The sequence below is a fragment of the Delphinus delphis genome, chromosome 1, assembly GCF_949987515.2.
Source record: "Delphinus delphis chromosome 1, mDelDel1.2, whole genome shotgun sequence".
In the NCBI taxonomy this organism is placed as follows: domain Eukaryota; kingdom Metazoa; phylum Chordata; class Mammalia; order Artiodactyla; family Delphinidae; genus Delphinus; species Delphinus delphis.
Window position 1 is genome coordinate 45,162,719 of NC_082683.1, and position 15,663 is coordinate 45,178,381.

A 15,663-nucleotide genomic window follows, 5' to 3' on the forward strand; every position below is an offset into this window, starting at 1 on the left:
TAAGAGCTCTTTATATGTTAAGGGTATGACATATAGATATCTTACCAATTTTTTAAAAACCTCTTAAATGAAAACCTGAACCTGGGCTCATGACTTACTAGGCTCCCTCACGCCAAGATCTCATTTTCCTACGAAATCAGGAGTGAGCCCATGGTCCTTTGAATATCAGGGCTGGAATAACCATGGTTCTAGTAAATGGATAGTATAATTCATTGACATCTGGGTGGAGGATGGACTTTTGCTATCCTCCAATGAAAGGAAGCTCATGTTAATGGTGACTCAAACGTCAGGAAGCTGAGGAGATAACTTATCCATATCCTTTAAAGGCTCTTCCAGCTGCAAAATTAAGTAGCTCTGCCATGCTTAACTCTGTGTCCTAAAGTATGACAGTCACTGCTATTCTTTGATTTTGAAGTGAACATGTGCTCCTAATGGAAAACTTTCAAAGGAGCAGAAAAGGACAAAGAACAGAATGAAAGCAGCAACCAGTGTTATAGGGTGACAAAAGGGTTAAGAAATAATTCTTGCACATAAAACCCAATCCAAGGGACCCCCCCTCCACACACACACATCCATCAACATGACACTGCCCTCACCCCACTCCTCAAGAGCAGGGGCTGTTTTACCCATCTCTAAGACCCAGCACAATGTGAGGCATACAGCAGGTGTTCAATAAATGATTACAACTTTTTATTAGTCAAAGACCGGCTCAAACCTGGCCATCTGAAGCCGAGGCCTTTCCGGATTGCTAGGAATTGGCCTCTCCCTGTGGTTTCCAACTTGGAGTTAGAACTCCATTAAAGCACTCAGCAAAGCGTCTCATGTGAGTTTTCTCTAAAAACACAAAACCCAAACCGAAACCCCATGACACTCACTGAGGCCTACACATCGGGGCTGCGGTAGGTGCCCAGGATGGAACTCCCCAGCTGGAGCAGGGGAGGAAGGAGTCAGAAGCCAGAGACCACCTGCGTGGGCTCGGGTCCTGGCTGGGAGCCCGTGGGCAAGTCCCTTCTCTCTCTGGTCCTCAGTCTTTCCACCGTGTCGAATGGTGGAATTGGAGAAGGTGACCTCTAGGGCTCTTCTTCCAAGGTGCTCTCCCCAGCCCAGTCCATACACCCAGGGCGGGGCAGGGACTCGAAACAGCAGTTCCTGCATGAACAGGAAGACCCTGAATTTTAACTCTTCTCCATTCGTTATAGAACACTTAGAGGTCAAAATTTAAAAACTGCCTAGAAACCTATTGTTATCGAAGTTTGCAGATAACAGCTGATGACACTTGGGCTCTCCCCTGCACCAACCGCACCCCCTAGGAGCCCCCTCACCAATCTTTACCCGTACATGCATACGTGCATACATGGACTAAAATAAAAAAAGCAGAATCAAATAGGGCACACAGTTTGGTAACTCAGGCATTTTTTAAAAACTAACTAAAATTCTTTTCTAAATAGAAAACAGGCCTTGCACCGAGCGGTGTGGACCACTCCAGCCAGCTGCCTCCTCCAAGCCTCCAGGATACTGTCCACTTGGAAAGCCCGAGGTGCCTTCAGACATCTGCCTGAAGCTGTGAAAATTCCCCTCCCTGTAAAGTATTTTATTTTTGTTCACAGCCAGGGAGACTTCCAAGGAGGGCTCATCCTACAACTTTCTCCCTGAAGAGTAGCGTTTCTTTATGATCCCAGGGCGGTTACACAGCCACCGGGGCTTAGGGGTTCTCTGCAGCCCCTCAGCTCTGTTTGTGTGCTCCAGACACACATCAGCTGGTTTCACACATGCCACTCCACCTATAGGCCTCCCCTGCCATCCAAATATGGTTGTCAATAGTGAGGGGAGATCCAGACACCTCCCCTGGAGGTGCGCCCCAGAATAAGCACGTTCTCCCCCCACCCACCCTTCCCCCCCGTAGAGATGCAGGGCTCAAACCTGGGGCCTCAGGATCTGACCTACTGGGAGGAGGCTTGAAAGCTGTGCTAGGGAATCTGGACTTGCTGCTCTAGGCAACGGGGCAGAGTTCCCAGCAGAAGAGGCCCAGGACTTCTGAGAATCCCACCTGACCCCATCTTACCCTGTGCCAGGCATCCCAATGCACCACTGACAACCCACCCACCACCACCAGAGCACCCAAGGCTCCACAAACGAATGGAGTTGGCAAGTCCTGGATGTGGTGCTGGGCCTTTTCCTCACTCCGTAGCAAGGAGTCCCCTGCGGCTCAAGGAACAACAGGGTCAGTCCAGAGGGACCAAGTGACAAGCTCCCAGGAGCCTCCCACCTCAGATCTTGTAGTATCTTGTGGTAGGCGACCAACATTCATGCTTCCTTCAAGAAGGGGAGACCTGGGGGATGTTCCCTACAAGATATTACCTTCCAGCCTTACCCCGAGACCCCCAGTTAGCCCCACTCACAAACTAGCATGGGAATCCCCCCACCCATTCTTATTCTCTTTTTAAAGTAGTTCTATGCACACGAAACTCCTGGAAAACTGAATAAAAACATGCTCAGAGTGAACGGCGGGACTCCTGCCAGGTTGGCCAACCCCTCCTGACTGGTTTACAAGGCTGCAAAATGGAACTTTGTTCCGCAAATCCCCTCCCTCCTCGCCCCACCCCAATACTCAGGCATGTAGCAGCACGGGGCCCACATGTGAAACCACCAAGTGTAGGCTTCCTTGACTGAAACTCAACACAGGCCACGTGGCCAGCACTCAGGACACCAGAGGCACGTGGTGTGTGGTGTGTGGCTGTGTGCTCGCAGCTGGGCAGTGGAGGACTCTCACGGGGGCGGGGGCACTCCTGCACTGAGAAATGAGGCCCTTTGAGGGATGCTTGTGTCCTGGGGAAGGAGGGATGCTTACACAGGTGTCATCAAGACAGAGGCTTCAGCATTCTGTGCAAAATATTGGAGTGACCTGGGGCCCTCTGGGCCAAGTTTCCTAGAGGGAATTTTAGCAGTATCAACCGACTGAAGATGTAGCTGAGGGAATGGAGTGAATCTCATCACCCAGACGGAAAGGCCAAGACGGACAGAAGCAAGGTCAAAAGGGGAAGGTAAGGAAGAGGCCTCTTGCTTTTGTGTGCAGACCACAGAAGGGAATGTGTTTGGAGAACAGAGGCTCTAATTCTGCAGCTTGGAGAAAACACAGAGCTGTTGCTACGTGAAGAGACAGAACGAGCTGGCATTAAAAATAGGTTCGGATGACACACGGGAGTGAGCGAGACAGGGTCCCTGCCTCCAAATAGCCAGGGGGTCGTCACGTGCATGAAGGAATGGGCGTCTCTCCCGTCGCCGAGGGATGGACCTGGGTCCAGAGGTAGATGCTCTGAGCCACAGAAAGCACAGGAAGCAGTGGGCCACGCCACCTCGGAGTGGCTCAGCGGGGACAGGGCACAAGCGCACTCCAGGCCAGAGTACCTGGGTTCCATCTCTACTCAGCCACAACAGAGCCACGGGGACTGCCTCAGCCTCCCCTCTGAAAAGGGGAGAGCCAAGTTACCCAGCACTGCCTGGTGTTTTCTGGGGATTGTTAGGAGAGGAAAGAGCCCTGGACAGAGGGTCCTGGGATCAGGGTTCCAGCTCAGGCTGCAAACCACCTGCTGTGTGACTAGGGCTAGCCTTCCTGCCCCCGGGCCTCTGCTCAGCTCCAAGCGAGGCGGCTGAGGTCCTGCTGCTACAGCGAACCAAGTGGGCATCACATTGAGCTCTCAGCCAAGCAACCCGAGAAAGGGTGACAAAAGCCCCACAGCCAGGCCATCAGGCCCAAGTGAGGGCTGTCCTGACACCAGAGCTTCTTCCCCTAAGTCCTCATCTCACTTCTGCCTCCCCTGAGCAGAGAGGATGGATGCAGGAACGCAGAGAGGGCAGAGAGAAGCAAACGCCTTTTTATCCTGATCCCAGAGACCAGGGGAGAGGGAGGGGGGTACGATTTACTCCTCAACACCCCTGGGAAGGTGTCACTGCTGTTTACCGGTAAGAAAACAGGCCCAGAGAAGTGCATTATCCTAAGTGTTCTAACTTGAGTCTCTCTGTCCCTCCACCTCCAATTTCGGCCTGAGAAACCCAAATAATGCACCCCTCTCACTCTACCACCAACCCCTGCAGTTCTCAAGGAGAGTTCTGTGTGCTTTTTGATGCTTATGAAAAGAAACGACAGGCATCATTACAAACATAAGGTAAGCACAAGGCATTCTCTACATCTGAGATCATCCACATGTTTTTCTCTTCCCAAAGCAGACTGGCCTTCTAACTCTGCTCCTTCTGGCAAATATTCCACTGAGCTGGCCTCCACTAAGGGTGTGTGTGTGTGTGTGTGTGTGTGCACGCGTGTGTGTAGGAATGCAAGATCTCGGTGAAGAGTCTGTTGGATCTAATAGGCAAATTACCCTGGGAAGAGAAGGAGAAACAAGGGAGGTGGGGAGTTTAAAAAGGTTACGAGTGCTTTATACATGTCCATGCGTTCAGCAGACACTGGCTCCTGGGCCGCCAGGGATGCACTGTGCCTGCCGCGGTGGGAGATGACAGAGGCTCAGCTCTGCCCTTAAGGTCTAAGGGATGAAATGAGTCTCCGGAGAGAACTGTGGGACGTGGGAAGGTGCTCCAGGGGCAGATGCCGCGAGGCGGGGATTAGGGGGATCAGGGAGGCTTTACGGAAGAGGTGGCACTCAAGCCAGGGCCTTAAAGGACGGCAAGCCTCGGAGATGCAGGAGGTGATAGGGAGGTGAGAGATTACTGCTGTCATCTTAGCCCTCCCCTGGAACCAGGCCTTCTGACAGCTTCTCCTTCAGAGCATAAATCCCGCCAGGACTCCGCCCTCCCAGAGCTCCACTCCATCTCGTTGACGGGGTGGGCGTGGGGCTTACCCACTCCCCCCCACCCCAGAGAGAGGCTCTTCCAAGGAAGGGGGGCCGGCTGCCCACCCAGCTCGCCAGCTAACCTTAGTGCAGCTCATCCCCATTCTCTCAACAACCGGGCAGGGACTACAGATGAGAAAATAGAGGCTCAGGGACTTGTCCAAGGTCACTCAGCTCGGAACAGGCAGAACTGGAAGTCAAGCCCAGACCTTTTAGCCATGTTCCAGCTTCTCTGGTCTGTTTTGAAACTGACGCTTAAAGATGCTGCCCAAAGGGGTGGGGGGAGAGGTCCAGGCTCTAGGCCCAGCCCCTCCATTCTCCAGCAGCCGGGGTACACAGGCACCTCACTTTACCTTTCTGAGCCCTTCATCATCGTCTATTAAGGCGGGGGTCTCTACCCTGGGCAGGGGTGTGGGGAACCTAAATATGACTCTTCAGATAAGGGGCTCAAACTCCTGAGCCAGCGACACAGCACCAGATGGAAGACAGGCACACTTGTTTTTTATGATTCCATGAACGTGGGGCAGGCCAGGGCACAGAAAGGGTCAGGGCCATCAGAGGACAACGTCCTCGGCTCGACAGAACCCGGTCTTCTGAGAAGCAACCTCTACTTTTTAAAAAAATGAAACAAAGGCACCCCAGTGGGAACATTTCCAAGAGGAAGAGGAGCTGGCTTCTCTGTGCTGAGAAGATCACGGCCATGAGCCCACCGGGCCCCTCCCCATCCATCTCAGGAAGCACTCAGCTTCTTCTTGGAATTGGATCAGAGGGCATCGCTTGTGTGAGAGGTGGAGCCCCGTGTAATTAATACCTGGTTATGCTGTGGATGCCGGCCAGAGTGCCCTCCCCCGTGTGCAAACACCTCCCCAGCTGGGCCGCGTGGCAGAGGGCGCGGGTCCTAGGCATGTACACGTGAGACAAGGGAGATTAAGGGCTATAGGTCCCCCCTGCAGATGAACAGTGAGGAGTGGATCAACAGCACGCTGTTTGTACAACGCTGATTTTCTTCTTAAAGAGAGATGAGCTTCAGGCCCTGGTTTACACCATTAGCAAAACACACACACACACACACACACACACACACACACACACACACACACACACACACACACACACACACACACACACACACACACACACACACACACACACACACACACACACACACACACACACACACACAGTCTTAAAGGAGCCTCTTACAACTGCAAACATGTCATAGTGGCCAGTGACAGCTCCTTAACAAGAACACTGGCAGCTGCTTCTGTAAAGTGGAAAATTCCCTCGCATGGGCCTGCACACATGCTCAGTTCCAACGACAACTTAATCCTGCCAGGACTGAGGTGTGCAGAGAACAAAAAAACCACCCACTTTAGAAACTTTCTCTTTTTAAGTTTAAGAGAAATCGTTAAAGGTGTGGCCCCTGGAGCACCTTTCAAGGATGGGGACCCACACTTTGCTCAGCTGGCGCCAGATTCAGTAGGGACAGAGTCACCTTCCCTCGGCTCAGCCTCTGTTGTGACAGGACAAGGTGCACAGTCTGAAAAGTTCACCCGGGTCCCCTGACCTCAAAGTGGGGAAGTTTACACTTGGCTGGGGAGGGGTGTAAACGAAGGAGCCGGGAATCCTTGGGCTCTCTTGATGGGCCAGGAAGGTCTGCAGGCGCACGGGCTCAGCGCTGAGCAGATGCCGCCTAAGCCTTTAAAGCAAGTACTAATTGCGCTAATTTAGCTAACAGTCTCTGTTTCATCCCCCATGCCAGTCAACCAGGGTCCTTTGGTACTGCTGGAGAGATGCAAGCTGTTGGCCTTACTGTTATTTTGTCAGCCACTGAACGACTCATTGGAGTCATTAATTGATTTATTACTGCTGCCTGCTCAGAGGGTTTAGCAAATAAGGATGATGTAGGTCACAACACAAAGGAAACTGGACCGAACAAGGCCACGAGAAGCTGGGCGCTTAAGAGTCTGCCGCTGTCCACTTGGGCAGCCCTCCATGCCCAACTGTCACATGGGGGACAGAGCTGCTGGCTCTCCTGCCTGCAATCCGGGTGCCAGCCTGCCTCCAGCTCAGGTGTCAGTACTGCCCAAGAGGCAGAAGGTGGAGAAGCTCATCTGGAGGGCTCCTGGGCATCTGCCAGGCGAGGTCACCAGCAACTGGGTAGCAACAGCTGGGCCTGTGGCTCGGCCCTCCAGGACACGGGGAAGCCAGGGAGAGGGCCCCAGCCGGGGCTCTACTCCTCCGGAGATGGCATGCTCTGGCCACACCTTCCCTCTCTCCCTGTACTGCTCACAGGAGTGACAGGACAGCAACAGCTGACAGTAACACGTAACTCCTAATGCCTGGCCCTCTTGTACTTATCTCTGATCCCCTCAAACTCCTGGGGGCGGGGGCGGGGGGCAGGTGGCATTATCATCCCTATGTTACAGAAAAGAAAACTGAAGCTCAGAGAGCTGATCTGCCCATGGTTCCACAGCAGGCCAGGAAGTTAGCAGTCCTGGGATCTGAACCCAGGTCTCGCTGACTTCAAAGCCCACACTGCTTCCCCTCTGTCAAATTCTTTAGCTGACACAAAACAGCACTACAGCTTGACCTCAATGATAACGCCCCCAAAACTAGCTAGGTGAATGAGAACAGGGCGACCCCCGTCCCCTTCTCGGAGCCCCAGGTGCAGGGTTAAGGTGGGTGAGCCCTGAGGCTACACGAGGAATGAGATCACAGAACTCAGCCCCTTTACTCCCCACCCGCCGCCCTGGCCCCCTGTGATGCTGACGGGTTGGCTGTGCCAGCAACACACGCCTAGCGCTCCCTTCCTTCTGCGAAGGCTCCTGCCTTCCCTATGGTTTCCCCTGCTGCGCTACCTGCCCTTCAAACCTAAACGCAGCAGGTACAGGAAGCCTTCCCAGGACGAGGCCAGTCACCCAGCAGGTGCACAATGAAGGTTCGCTGCACTGCATGAGACTGGAGAAAAGTACCCGTGTCTTGCCCTGCTCCCAGTCCCCGGGGCTCTGAACAAACACAGGGAGTGGTGTTGAGACGAGGGAGCCAGGACGGGCATTTACAGAACTGTTAACACCCCCAACAGGAGGATTCACGAGGTCACAGATCCTGGACACGTCTGTGTGTGCACGCGTCTCTCTCTGTCTCTGAGGCAGGAACGGTGATAGCTCTGAAACTCAGTGTCCCTAAGGAACCAAACACAGCCAGTCTGACTGACTCAAATTCTGTGATTACAGGTATCAGCCCCTCAAAGACAATTCATCTCCCACGCTGCCTGGTGGCATTCTAGAACAGAGCCTACCCTGGCAAGCTTGCAGGAGGCCCTCTAAGGGTGGTGGACTGTTTAATTTGCTCCAAAAGTGACGCAGAGGGGCTAAAGGGGTAGGTCCTGCATGAACTAAGACGCACGCTACTTCAGTCCTCGACACAGCCCGGCTGGCAGAGCGGGTTTTTGCGGCCTGTTGAGGCCTGGCCAGAGCGCTGCAGGGCAAGGTGGGGCTGCCCTTCGGAGGTCGTCACAAAGAGGTCCACAGATATTTGTTGAGTGTCTACCAGGCACACAAGGCAGGGCTTTCTTGTTAGCATCCCCGCAAAATGGGGCCAGAGCGTGCAAGGGCACACTCAGCCTTTTGGATCCTAGTGAGAAAACTGATAAGGGGGTAGGGCCAGGAGCCCAGCCTGGAAGGACCAGAGATGATCTGACCAGTCAAAGGCTTCAGAGGGGCCAGGGGACTTTATCTACTGCGACTTCTGACCCAAACTTGGCTTCTGAAACATACACGAGATTTCCCACAGTGGTCCACCCCCAACTCCCCCCATCAATCCATACGGTATCGAAAGCACAAAGGAAGGTCTTTATATAGAGAGACCTTCATCAGGGTCCAACAAATTAGATCCTTTAAGTCCCATTGGAAAAAGAATAACCTATCACTACTCACATATATTTAGTACTCTCTAGCTTACAAGGCCTTTCTTTCACCCAAAGTCACTTGATGGATACGCTCAACCACCGCACCGCACAGGCCAGCCCCTCTCTCTGGAACACTCACCTCCACTCTCTCCCCCCAGGTGACTCCTCTTCCTCCTTTATGTGTTCCTCATCACTGCACTTGTCACATCTGACTGTTAATTCCTTACTAAATTAGCCAACTGTCTTTGCAGGGATGGGGGCCGGAATGGTGTGCACAGCATAGAGAAGGTGCTGGCTCAGTAAATATTTTTTGGATGAATCAAGTTTTTGCAGAAATCCTGCTTATCAAGAATAGTCGCCACATCCACAAGGTCAAACTGCAAGACTAGCTAACTCAGTCAGCAACTAACTTACCATTTGGCTACATCCACACAATTACCTTCTCCCCTCCAAACGATGATCTCACACACACACACACATACACGCGTGCACGTGCGCGCGCACCCCACCATCCCCACACACATTTTAAAACAGGCTGTTTCCTCTGCCTGCAGAACCCAAGCTTTGGGTGTTCAGAAAACCTGGGCACAGGTTTTCTGGCAAACCAGAAGTCATTGGCCTTTCTGGCAAATGACTTGGGTGGCCACTTCTCCTAGAGTCAGGTCAGTAAAATGAGATCATCATTATACCTCCCCTCCCAAGACAGCTGTGGAGACAGCTTAGGTTAACATCTGGGTAAAGCATCTGTAGTTCCAAGAAGGACAAAAGCAATGTGAGGGAGTGGGGTGGCCTCTAGGAGCTAAACTGCCATTGTCCATCCTTCCCACTCTGGAAGGAAGCCAAGCCTGGGCCCAGTGGGCTGGGTGCAGTTGAGGGTACCACGTTGGTCTTCATGAGCTGCTGAGACCTAGCCACCTCTCCCAGCCCTCGGAGTCGAGCCTCCTTTCCATCTCCAAAGCAGAGCCTGCTGTTTATTCTCAGACAGGGTGGATGCCCCGGTTCTCAGCCTCCCTGAAGGCAGATGTCTGCTCCGCTGGCCCAGGGAGAGCCACTTTTTCCACAGGCTTCTTAGAGGGGCCAGAGAACTGGCCCACTACCTCAGGGCTTGGGGACAGGTGGAGGTGGGAGGGGTCCCGCCTGGGCGGAAGGTGAGGAAGACATCAAGGCAGAGTTCTCACCCTGAGATGCCTTTCTCTGTGTCCTAGAAAATGCACCCCACAGACAGAGGAATCCTCTGCCAATCTGAGGACTGCCCTTCGCAGCTGGACCCTCCAAGCCACAGGTTTAAAAAAGACGTGGTTCTTGGAATCAGAGACAAGCCACAGAGCAAGCCCTGAGCTCACTCAGTAGGAATGCGTCTTCCTCCTCCTCCTCCTCCTCCCTGATTCAACCCCTCACTTGACAGGGCAGAGAAAAGAGGAGGGTAAGAGGCAGAGAGAAGGTGCGGAGGGTGGGCAAAGACCACCCCCCCCGCGACACTGTATGTGCTACTTTTACTTTCTCTGCTCAACAAGCTCCTCCACCACCTTGCCTTTATCTGCCTGCAGAACTCCTAGTCACCTACCCATGGCCACCTCAAATGTCCCTCCTTCCCAGCCCAAAGCAAGCACGGCAGTCCCTGAGTAGGTTCGTGAGCTAGAACTCAATGTTAGAAGATACCTGCTTCCACCTGCAACTCTCTCAACAAGGCGTCCAATGGAACATTCAATACCAATGAACTCCTAACCAAGGGCTGCCATGGTAAAGTGAACAGAGCACTGGACCCAGGGGAGGAGCTTCAGCTCCCCAGCTCCCTGGCTAATTCAGAGGCAGACACTTCACTTCTGTCTTGAGATACTCTCCCCCGATACAAGACAATACCTCTACTGGGGTTGGCATGAGTTAATGCAAACAAGGAGATAATGAAAGGGCTATGATCCCATCTCAGCCTCTCTCTTCCTCCCATTCCAACCTCCCACTTTTCTCGTTCCCCAAGCTTCAACCATGAGAAGCACATGTTGGTCCCCAGCCTTTGCACATGCCATCCCTTCAACCAGAATGCCCACCTCCCTGCTGGTGTCTGCCATTTAAATCCATCCATCCCTCATGCTGCCCTGGGCACCGGACAGGATGACTTTTTCTTCTTCCAAGTCCACGTGAAATTCTGTGACTCCTCCAACACTATCTACTTGGCCTTATTACAAGGACAAAGGCTATCTCCCTGCAGGACTACTGGTTCCAAAAAGTAGAATCCAAATATTTACTATGTCTAATAATCAATAACTGCTGAATGACTCGGGGCTGTGGGAGAGTTTCTGGACAAGGCTAGGTCTGGCTCTTCTGGGAAATTTCTTCTTGTTTCTTTCCTTTATAAAGATGCAACTTTAAAGAACAGAACATACTCTCATAAACCCAAATGTCAAAAGGGACAAAGGGGTCTTATCTTCCAAAAGTTTCCATGTTTCTCTTCTCAAGCAATCACTGGAGAAGAGAAACATGGAAACCTTGGAAAAGGGCTGAATATGAATCTTAGTTCTGTTCCTAGCTTGAAAGGTGCAAGTCACATAGACATGGCAGGACCAGCCTTAAAGGATGATGACCAAGCTTCCCACTCTGCTGCAAATCTGGTCTAAAAGAGTCTGGTTTTCTTCTGTCTGCTCTTCTCCCCTGAAGACAGGAGTTTTCAATCACATTTGGGTAATCCACAGGCCTCCAGAAAATTTGAATCTAGAACCTCATAACAGGAAGGAATCCCCCAGCCCCTCTGCTAATAGACACAGCCTCGGGCCCACGGACCTGGGTGGAGGGCAGGAAAGGTCTAAGACCTGGGTCTCCCAAGATGTCATGCCTTGGCAGTCTTACCTAGAAAATGGGAATAATACGCCCTGCTTCACAGAGCTTGTGAAAGTAAAGTTTCTGCTTCCCCCGGACAGTGCCAGGCCTACATCCACCAGGTGCTCGATAATTACTCTGTTGAACGCACACTCCTTCTAAACTCTCCTCTCCACTATTTCTCCACCGAGGAAGGCCCACGCCCTGTAGGGACCAGGTGGGAACCAGAAGGAAGACTTCAGTCATGGAAAGGAAAGACTTTAACCCTACAATCAGGCCCTCCAGTGCTGGAACCAGTGTGAGGCAGGTCTCTTCAACCTTAACGTGCCCATCTGTGAAATGGGAAGTCACCATTCCCCGCCTGGCCTACCTGACACAGGAGTGTGAAGAAACAAACAGGAAACTGGGTGTGAATGGAAGGGCAACTGCATCCCCTGCCCCCAGACAATCCAAGGGGCTGGAAAGGAAGGAGGACACTATAGTGACAAAGGTTTGTAGCTAGGAGTCACTGGCTGGTTGCCCCCATGAGTCCCTTCCCCTCACCTATAAAACAACGGGGGTGGATTCAACTCCTGGTTCCCAAACTTGGCTGCATATCAAAATCACCTTGTGGGGAGACTTCCCTGGCAGTCCAGTGGTTAAGACCCCCACGCTTCCACTGCAAGGGGTGCGGGTTTGATTCCTGGTCAGGGAACTAAGATCCCACATGCCACGCGGCACAGCCCAAAAAAAAATCACCTGGGGACTCTCAACCACGCAGCCGCTGCTCTCCTGAGGTTGTAGGGATCCAGCTTTGGGGAGCTCCTGGATCAGATGTCCCAGAATATCCCTCCTGGGTCTGGCCTCCGCCCTGACCAGCCGCCGGTCTGGGGGTGGCTAGCCAGATGGGCAGCCTCTTCTGCCCCTCACCCTCCCCAGCCAGGCTCCCAGGAGGCCTGCAGGAAGCCTCCGGATGCAGGTCGGGGCTTAGACAGCCGCCCAAACAGGTACGGGCCCAGATTTAATTGGCCTCTTGGTTAAGCTTTCTAATCTCATTAAAGCTGCCTCCATCGTGCAGACCATGGCTCTGAATTTAATAACAGAAGAGCACTGCCCCGCCCCACTGTAAGCTGATCAGGTCTGGGGAGGTCCGAGAGGACCGCTCTGGACCCAAGGCCCCCCGGCTGCAGTCGGACCCCTCTGGGCCCTACCATGCCATGCTGCCATGCGGATGGCGCACACTCAGACTGAAAGAAGAAGGGCACACTGCAAAGGGGGCAGGAGGGAAGGAAGTGGGAGAAAGCGCTTAGAGCAGGGGTGCAGGGCCAGACCTGCCTACCTCACCCTGGAGAGCCGGCGCTGTCTCCACGACTTGCAATAAATACAAACCACCAAGTAATTGTCTTCATCTTATCGGGGCGCAATAATGGCGTCCACCCCACACCAGGAGACAGCAGCCCTTCTGGGCAGAGTGCAGGCCTCACAGCTGCCATCCCCCATTCGTTCTGCAGCTCTCAACCCCGACTTCATTCACAATGGGAGGGAGAGAGCAGAGGCCTGGGGTTTGGGGTCCACATGGCTTCTCTGGAAGAGAAGGCTTGTGCTGCCCCCCATCCTTACACCCCACCCACCCCGTCCCCCTGAAAGGAGGTACGCACAGCCCTTCCCCGACAAGTATGTGAGGAGGGCTGAGCAAGGAGCCAGCTCTTGGACATCGGCTCCAAAAACACCACGGTCAACGTGTGCAAACATCCCTGTGCAAATACACATCGCCCACTTCTCGCTCATCTCGCGCTATCTAAATATATCCCGAGGAAGTAGCTTGGCAGTGATGAGAAATTCTGCAGTGGCTCCAAAGTAGCAACAACAAACACACACACACACACACACACACACACACGCGCGCGCGCGCGTGCTCTGCTCTGTTCTGGGTGCCATGCTGGGTCAAGGACAGGCGTGGAGACACATACACACACAGGCGATAACCGCCCAGATTGTGTTGGGGGCTCAGTCTTAGTGGTCAGTTATTATTAATGTTTAACAGGGAAGACGAGATTTTAGAAGGGAAGGGACTCCGTGTAGGTTCCAAGCTGGATGAGCACAGATGCCCTGTCCAAGGGAGATGCTTGGGGGCACACCTAACCGAGTACACACACACCCATCCCTACCCCCTCTGGAACTCACGTTAAGACACTGGCATTTCCCACTCCACTTGCCAAGAACGGAGCCACCCTGCCCTGCATGATCCTCCAACCCCTGGAAACAAAGGTGGCAGTCATGGGGGCAGGCTAGCACACTGCAGGCACTGGTCCCACGCCTCCCCCACCCCTGCCATCTTCACCAAAGGGGAAATGGAGCCCCACAGTAAGAGACAGACACGCCCAGGACCAGGCCAGGGTGCTCCTTATTCCACCATGCTTTTGCTCTTTGGATAATCTAGACAGAGGTGGCTTTTAATTTTTTTCCAATGCCCTCAGCAAATCCAGGCTGTTTACAATCACCCCTAAGCCCACCATCTTGGGTACAAGGGCACCAAATTATTAGGAAAATGTGTGAGAGTCGGGGGGTAATCCTCCCAATTCTCCATAGGCCAGGTTGACTCCCAGCTTCCACACGATACCCCAGGCCATGTCTTCCCCACCCTTCAACTGGACTCGCTCCTCAAGGCCGGATCAGTGCACCAGCCTCCTCGCTGGTGGATCTGCCCCAGTCGTCCCCTTATCCCTCCTCCTTTCTCCAAGCAAACCTAACCGGGCCACTAACAGGCAGGCTCACAACCTCAGAGGAACCTGCTCCAAGCTTCACGCGGCCCAGCTGGGCCCTTCACAGCTCTGGCTCCGCCCCCCCCCCAAGCCTTCCTTCCTGAATGCAGCAAGTCTTTTCAAGCTTCCTAGCGTTTATACAGACTATTCCCTTACCCTGGAATGTTCTCATCACACTCTTCCCTTTCAGTCATCATCTTCTGCTTCTTTTTTTCTCTTGGGGACCCACACAAAATGCCACCGCACCCAGGAAGCCCTCTGGGTCGAGCCAGGAGAGCCTTCTCTTGGGACATGCAGTGACGGGACCCTGTACAGCAACATCAGCATCTGCTTACATCCGTCTTTCTCACTAGACCATCAGATTCCAGGAGGCAGATGGCCTCTTAGGCATCTCCAGACCCAGCTAAGGGTCCGGCACACCAAAGGCATATCCAGGCCAACACAACTTCCAAAAGAAACTTGAAGTCTCAGAACCAACACCAGAGACATGGTTTACTCCAACTCCAGCTTTTTAAAGTCAGGAGAACAAAGGCCCGAGGAGGATAAGGGAGCGTCGACATCACACCACTGGCTGGCAGCGCTGGACCGGTGGCTGGCCAGGGTCTTCATCGACTCCTCCAGGTCGGCCAGAAGCTCCTACAGCAAGACCCAACTCAGGAGATGGCTACCAGGATGAAACATCCAAGAAAGAGGGGCACCAGACAGGTCGAGAGGCAGCACGGGAAGAGCCGGCTCAGGGGCTCTGGAGCCCAGCAGCAGGGAACGCACAGGGCAGCCTGGAGGCCCCAAGCAGAGACACTGGCTCAAGTGTCCTGAGCAGGTGCTTAACCAAAACAGGAGGAAGGACTGAGGACAGGACCTGGCACGTGGAGCACTCAACAAACATGTGCTGCTGCACTATTAATGGCACGAACGACCAATTACACACCAGCGCAACGCAGGATACCGCGCAGGCCTGCACCCAGTTCCGGGATCCCAGAGAAAGGAGGATTATCTCTGCTGGGGTGTGGGGCAGTCTGGGGCGGTGACATCTGATCAGACACCATCTGTTATTTTTCTCTAATTGTTCTACATGTGTAAAATTTTGATTCTAAGCTAGAATCATGGACTCCAAGAGGCCGAGACTACGGCTGTTTCCCCTGTCTTCCCCAACCCCTCTCTCCAAAACACCCATTCCACAGCAGGGCTCCTAGTAGAGACTGAGGGACCCCGACAAGATGGACGGCCCTTCTACTTCAAAGAGGTAAAACCAGCACTGGTTCCCCACAAGCCTGCTTTACCTGCAAAAGCTCCCTGAGCCCAACGAGAAACCCAGCAGCGTCCACGGGCACTACCAACACCCCCATGTGCCCTGTGTCCC

At 53.4% G+C, this 15,663-nt stretch overlaps 1 protein-coding gene across 4 annotated transcripts in view; it reads right to left on the minus strand.

The window, feature by feature from the left end:
* The window catches only part of SSBP3 (single stranded DNA binding protein 3), a 164,526-nt gene that overhangs the window by 53,443 nt on the left and 95,420 nt on the right, over positions 1-15,663 (minus strand). The window contains exon 1 of one of the 4 annotated variants that reach the window (XM_060022527.1): positions 12,301-12,393. The exons of 2 other annotated variants lie outside the window; for them this stretch is intronic. The gene's annotated coding sequence lies outside the window, so the exon portion shown is untranslated. Of the gene's footprint in view, positions 1-12,300; positions 12,394-15,663 lie in introns of those variants that run through there. One more of the 4 variants, XM_060022536.1, reaches the window with a different exon arrangement.